Raw genomic sequence first — 7,443 nt, forward strand, 5'->3', positions numbered from 1 at the left:
GTCTCCCAGACAGATTTTGGTGCCTACAGTTATTATCTTCTGTTAATGAGAGCTTCTTTAGTAAACAGCACCATTTTGTATGTATTATTGTAGCTGTTAACGTTGATCACAACCGTTGGCAATACTTAACTTGGCTGGATTTCTGGGCACAGCCATATCGAGGCAGTGCCCATTTTGCCTAATGATCCATGGTGTGATGATTGTTTTTCTTTTTCTCTAAGGGAAACGATTGATTAGGCAAATATTTTTACTGGAAACACATCTGATTAGGTTTAAAAGACCACGCAGTTTTCTCTAATTTTCCAACTGTTCTGTATTTTCTTCTTGCTATACAAATTAACATGTAGCCTTATCTAACCGATACCGATATGATTCAAAGCAGTGCTATAAAAAGCCTCCTCATTTAATTACTGGGCTTGCGGGAAAGACGATACCCTCTATTTATTTGGCCAAACATTACAGTTCCGGTTGGGACAGATGAAACACACTCCTGCCATCAGTCCCCCCTTTGGCGATGTTCTGCGAAGTGTTTAATTATGTCAGAAATTTATGTTCTGAGAAAGTGGATCATTCAGTTTAAGTTTGTTTCCCAGGCCTCAGTAAACATCCACGTGCAAACTTCTTCACTCCACACAAGTGCATGCAAACTGGTTTACATACACCTCCTGTGTTTCGTTCATATGAGTACAGAGGATATTATGTGGGAATTAACTGCCAGCTAACTTTATTAAGTGTCATAACAATTTTTCAAAAGCCACTTTGGTGCCTAAAAGCAGTAAATCGCACCTCAGGGCCTGAAACAGCTTTAGTTGTCTTTCTTGCTGCTGAATGGAGAGATGCACAAAGAGAAGAGGGTAAGGTGGTAACCCAAGCTTTGGGCCTGTGTTGCTGGGTAGCATGCTGATGGTTGAGAGGCCTAGATTGCGTCCTGTGTTTCCCGTGGCTTGGAGAAAAGAGTCAATTCTCCTTGGCGGTGTCCGATGTCACTGAATCCGCTGGTTGCTCTGGTTACCTGTATATCCTACTGGGGGAATGAAAAAGAGGGTGTCATTATAAAATGTACTACAGTAAAATCTGTATGACATATTTCTGGCATAAAATAGAGAATTCATAGCAACATGCAACAACTTAACTGAGCTGTTGTGAACCACTTTACTGTATTTATTTTTGCCAGCAAAGTATATTAGTCTATAACAAATCCTTCTTTACCTTTAATCTTTATCATGTTTTTTTATGTTCATGAGTTTTGAAGCACTTGGCAATAATCTTGCCAGTCATCCTATACTTGTCTCTGGGAAGGCCAGGATAATGTGACCAGAGAGGATGTTCTGGGATAAAGTGACACAAAGCAGCAGGTGTGGGAAGAAATGTCTCAGTATATTCTGCCTAAACTCTGGCATTTCCCAAGGTACCCATCAATAGTTTGGATTTCCAACCGTCTACTTGACCTGTGTGTGCACTGATATTGTATGTGTGCGGGAGAGACAGAAGTGAGAAGCATGCAGAAGTGTTCAGGTTAACTTCCTGAAAGGTAACCGAAGACATTGGCGGCGTCAGAAATCACCCACTACTTTCACCGTTTTGTAGTGCTGTCTGAATGTATGGTGATAATTATTATGCCCTATATAGTCCACTCGAAGTATCCCAGAATGTGTTTTGAAAAGTATTGTACAACTGATCATCACTGGTCATTAACGTCGTATATACCATTGTGTATTGTGCTGTCCGACTGCAATGATGTAATTAACGATGCCGAGATAATGTCCGAAAATGTTGTTTTCATTTTGCGAGTGAGCTCACAATATAGTCCTCTACATACAACTCACTAAATAGTGAGTTAATTTTGATGATTGAGTCTGGAGTCTTTGTTTTAACTAAGTACATTTTACTCAGTGGCAGAAATGAGTTTGGTAGTGCACTTCTCTTGGCAAGAAAGCAAATATGTGCAGCAAAGCATAAAGCCGATCAAACATAAACATGTGGAAGCCTGCATACTGTAGAAGTAGTCCGACATTGTTATTATTTGGCTCATATTTCCCTTAATTTTGCTCTCTTTGCGGTATATTAGCAGCTTGTGGTTTGAGGATACGTACATTCATGAAGCTTTGAAGGGCAAAAAACTATTTTTCTTTTTCTCTGATGTGTGTTAAGCTGTTTGGTTCAACTTGTACCCCCTCTGGCCTGTAATTAGTATAAATCTGGTAGAGTCCTCACTACAAAACACAGCGTTCTACATTGGCTGTGAGAAATCTGCTCTCATTTTTCACACTGCTAATGAACCATACCTTGTATCTGCAGAAGAAGGTTGAAGTGGAGTGGAACATGAAAAGCCTAAAACAGATAGATGACTTGTCATACACAAGTTTGAACTCAAACCTTGATAATAGATAACAGCTTCCTCTTTAGTCCAATGTGATACATGCTGAAAACACTCCAGAGAGAAAAGCAAATATGCTTACTCAGTTTCCCTGGATTCCCTCTGAAGTGTTCCTCGGTGTTTGCTGCCAAATGAACAGCTTGATTTTGTCATTATTTCTTGTTTCTTTTTTTCCCCTTCTCCGCCCCACTTTATGGCAGACTGAAATCCTGGTTGCTGTGATATGCTGCTTTGTTTATGTGTCATCTTATCCCATTTAAGTAAATGCATCATCTCCATGCATTTGGTGAACCTCATGGGAAAGCCTTATAAATATCTCAGAAGGTGCACTGACATCAAAGATAGAGTTTACATGAGGGCAAAGCACATACAGTACATGGAGGAGAAGTAGAGGGAGGCAAGCGCAAGAGGCAGAGAGAGTTTGGATACAAAATGTCACAAACATCTGTTCCTCGATGACGCAATTGCATCATGCTTGCAGCTCAATGTAGCAGGAGCTTTATAGTTTTATGAAATGGACCAAACCCTTCATCACCTTGAGGTTGCACATGGAGGTCAAGTAAAAACATGTTGTATCCACACCTGAAAAAGAACTTTTAAAAGTAACCTACACATGAATCATCAACAATACAGAAACATGCTCCACACACACCTTTTCCTACGCAGTGAGGAAACTCCTTTGCGTCTTATTGATGTAAAGCTCGCTGCTATGCGTTTACACATACAAAACAAGTGAGACACCATCATCACATGGCGCGATGCCCAGTAATTCCAGATCCTCTCTCCTGCCCCGATGCCAAAAAGAAGACTCCCCACGCCTTGATCTGGTCTGAGTCAGCAGAGCGAGGATGGTGCCCTGCAGATTTAGCCTGTGTTTGTGTGAACGGAACAGAGCAGATAATGGAAGGAGGGTTGGAGACATAATTTTATACACAAGAAAGGCAAGAGCTGAACTATGGTTAAGACAACTTTAATGAGAGGGATTAAAAAGGTATTTAAAAGGTAATTACATAATCATAGAAAAGAATGGGGTTCAGTCCTGTCATACTACAATATAACAGAAGTGACTTTTCCAGTTTTCCATGTTATTAAAAATACAGGTTTTACAGGTAAAAATCTGACATCAAGTGACATGAAATAGCATAGTTTCATAATTTTGGCAGAAGGATGGCGTTTTTATGTATCAGTGGTGAAAAGCATGGCAACATCATCCACCACAGACATTAATAGAGCTCAATTTGATTAAATACTCTGGGTTAAATATCACATATAAATAGGACCCATTCAAATTTGTCACATAACAAAAGACCTTGTCTCTGACATAAGTGCTTGGACCTCGCTTCACTTCTCCCCCTTCGGTGAGGTTGGAAACATTGACACTATCATAATTTTATTACAGTATTTATTGCGCCCGCTGAGACATACATTACATGTCGCCTGTGTTTTAGGGGCCCAAATTTGTTACTCGGCTCACTTTAAACAGCTGCTCAGTCTCTCGTGAGCAACACAAGGCTGATGTATTTCATGTGATGTTTCAATGCATCGTTTGGAGATATGAAATTTTATACCAGTCATATTCTGGAATAGCTCATGGAAAATTACTTCTCGGGGTGTGTTGTTGGGTTTATTGGTAATTTATGGACATATTGAATGCATAACATTTCAGCTGCTCTCTGCGTTTATTGACAGATATGTGGAGTTGATCTGTAGAGTCAATCAGCAAACGTGTGTTTACACAGTGAGACATCTATCAAATCTAAAATGATCTGGACATAAATAGCTAAAAAAACTTTTACAAGCTGTAAGCACCTATAGAGTCAGATTCATCAATTGTCAATAAGTAATATTTTGACATATTTGGGAATACACATACTCACTTTCTTGCTGAGAGTTAAATGAAAAGTTTGACATTAGTTAGTTATAAAAGTTATAAATGTTAAAAGTAACAAAAGTTGCCAACACCACTAAAGCTCACTAATCAACACACCACATCTTGTTTGTTTAATCTATAGTCGTATTAAATGAAGCCGGGACAAGTTACACACACAACTTCAAATACGATTTGCGGGGTTTCTTTTTATTGTTTTCCCACCTTCAGGGCTGGTAATTTTTTGTAAAATGAAGGCAGTCGCTCCACTGGAGTAACTGGGGGATGTACAAAAACAAACAAAAAATGAAAATAAAATGGTCTTCTTTGAGTCGAAAATAGAAACTCAATACTACTTCTGCACACACGTGGCATTGATGCAGCAACTATTACATATACAAGAATACAGCCCAAAGTTGGCACATAAAGAGGGATAAACACGGTTACAAAAATACGGCAGTGGCACCTCTATAAAGAGGACAAAAAAAACAATTACAACACTGCACAGTAAACATTACACATCAGTTGTGCTAACCACGACACAATGTGTCCATACAGATACATTAGTTATACAAATAAAAACAACATTCATTAGGTAACTTCTGTTTCATACCTAACTCACGGATAACGAGCTCTCGTGGCCCACACGTAGGGTTTCTTCCACAAGCATCGGCTATCCTATATGCAACAATTGCATACAATGTGGAATTTAATACATACATCATACACCACTAGACAAACACATTGGCATATTGTGCGTAATAACTCACAAGAACATAACATTATTAATAAATGTTCTCACCGATAACAGCAGCAGCCAGTCCATGCAAAATATCGCAACTTACTTTGTGTATTTTCCCGGCGCCCCTTGACCTCTCGGCAAGCACGTGGCTGTTTTGAGTCAGCAACGCTATGCCCTCTGCTGTCTAAAATCAACACCTGCAGCATTCTCGCTACAGCAGAAAATTGTGCCAATAGAGGTTCTGAAAATTGAATCTCCTGTATATTTAAGGTTTGACTATATCACCTGGTTACATAAATGTAGTAAAAAGTAATTTATATATTGGTATAATATATTGTATTTTTCAACCTGGACCATATTTTCCCATGTTTATGTGTCAATGTGACTAATTTGGACAAAAGTTTTTGAAATTGGTCCAGTATTGCCCCAGTGCCCTGCAGCGAAACAGGGCTGCAATGTAATATTTGCGGGCCAGTGTGCCCCGTCAAAGTACGTCCACTAAAGTGTCTGTTTTTGCCACTGTAATTTTACTTCTCTTGGCTGCACTGCCGTGATTGGTTAGTTTGTGTTAATGTGTGACTGTGGTTTTAATCATTTAAAACAATCAAGTCACACAATAGCACAAACTACCTAACCGACCAAGGCAGCGGAAGGCCAGTAACTCCCATGTACTTCAAGGTAGAATTACTGTTTTTATCAACTGAGTCTGGTGGCGGTTAATGAGAGAGATATAGTGATTATTATTATTAAACAAAAAGAATCTCACTCTTTAAAAAAAGGTCTGTCTATGTAGGGATCCTGTCCACAGTGTTGTCAAACACATGTAAGAACAATCTGAATCTGTCAGTGGCAAAAACAAGCACTTGCCCTCAAGGATTACGTTGCAGCCCTGTCTCCCTGCAGCTGACGCAGGGTGCTAGCTCAATACAAGACCAATTTCAAAAATGGTGGTGCAGTGGTTAGTGCTGTGGCCTCACATCAAGACAGTTGTGGGTTCAAATCCCTTCAGGGATGGATTAAATGCAGAGGACGAATTTTGCTATGTGACATAAAGTATGTTCTTCTCTTCTTCTAAAAAATGTCCCAGCTAGTCACATAGACACAAAAACAAAGGGAAGTAAGGTCCAGGTTGAAAAGTTATGCTTTAACATGGGACTCTTTATCTCCACTATTCCCTATGACTCTAGTGGTAATTCAGAGTTTGCAGTTTGCGCTGTGGGAGGAAACCCTCGACCTTTTTGCTGTGTGGTGACAGTGCTGAGTCACCATGATGCCCCCTGGGAATAACCAGCTTAATGCAATATTACCATGTTGTTTACTTACTATACCTGGGTTTATGTGTATGGGGACCTTCAACTGTGCTCTTGTAAACTCTTCCGATTAAAAGCTTTTGTACAACTAACTGCTTTAGATGAGCATATCTTTCTTGTTAATCTAGCTGAAGTTGGGTTCTGAGTGTTTTTTTCTAAGCAGACAGGTGGTGGAAACCTACCGGCAGAATAGAAGGTTAGTTTGTGTCTAAACAACAACAAAAAGAAAACATTAACATGACTAGTGCTGCCTCATTCAAGTGAGAAGAGTTATGTGGCTGAACAAGACCAATACATTAAAACAGTCCCTCTCTTTTTCTCTCTGTTCCTCTCCTGCCCTCTCTCTGTTCCCCCCTCTCTCTCTCTCTCTCTCCTTCACCCCAACCGGTCGAGGCAGATGGCCGCCCACCCTGAGCCATGGTTCTGCTCGAGGTTTCTGCCTCTTAAAAGGAAGTTTTTCCTTGCCTCTGTCGCCTAGTGCTTGCTCTTGGTGGGAACTGTTGGGTTTCTGTAAATAGCATCATAGAGTACGGTCTAGACCTGCTCTTTTATGAAAAGCGCTGTGAGATAACTGTTGTTGTGATTTGGCGATATATAAATAAAATTGAATTGAACAGTTATTGTTTCCCCCTCCAAAGCCACACAAACAAATATGCAATGACACACGTTACCGGATGCCTGTGCCAACCCGCGGGAGTGTGAGTCCGGCCAGCCGCCCGCTCACAGAGCCCTCTGCTCCCGCCGTCACACAGACCGCTGCAGCAACAACGGCAGAGGAAAACACAGCTGGAAGGTTTTCATACCGCTTATCTGTCTTTACATTGTTGAAACGTTTTAACTTAAAAAAGAGAAAGCTGTGTGGATCGCTGGTGTGTGTGTCGCATTGAACATTACGTCGCGGCAGTTGTGTGTGGCGTCGCTATGACAACAAGCTATGTACTATCTCTGGGTACTGTCTGCAATGGAAAACGGAGCAGGGCCGAGTAGAGTCGAGTCTATCGATTTGCGCTATGGTAGCATTTTTCGGCAAGGCAGCATAGATCGTCAGAACACCGGCAACAGTTCAACGTTTAATCCTGATGGTAAGATGTGGAACAATGATGTTGTGGACATGAGTAACTTCCACCATCTGCTAGGTTACAGTCTC

The 7,443-nt window shown here is 40.6% G+C and overlaps 1 long non-coding RNA gene across 1 annotated transcript; it reads right to left on the reverse strand.

The window, feature by feature from the left end:
- Window positions 1–701: 701 nt before the first annotated feature.
- LOC123981379 lies at window positions 702–7,027 on the reverse strand. The gene is made up of 5 exons (XR_006827745.1): window positions 6,968–7,027; window positions 4,858–4,922; window positions 3,030–3,246; window positions 2,286–2,331; window positions 702–1,024 (listed from the first exon to the last, which is right to left on the reverse strand). It is a non-coding gene; the product is annotated as an uncharacterized LOC123981379 (long non-coding RNA).
- Window positions 7,028–7,443: the final 416 nt, after the last annotated feature.

Source organism: Micropterus dolomieu, linkage group LG13, assembly GCF_021292245.1.
Source record: "Micropterus dolomieu isolate WLL.071019.BEF.003 ecotype Adirondacks linkage group LG13, ASM2129224v1, whole genome shotgun sequence".
Taxonomy (NCBI): domain Eukaryota; kingdom Metazoa; phylum Chordata; class Actinopteri; order Centrarchiformes; family Centrarchidae; genus Micropterus; species Micropterus dolomieu.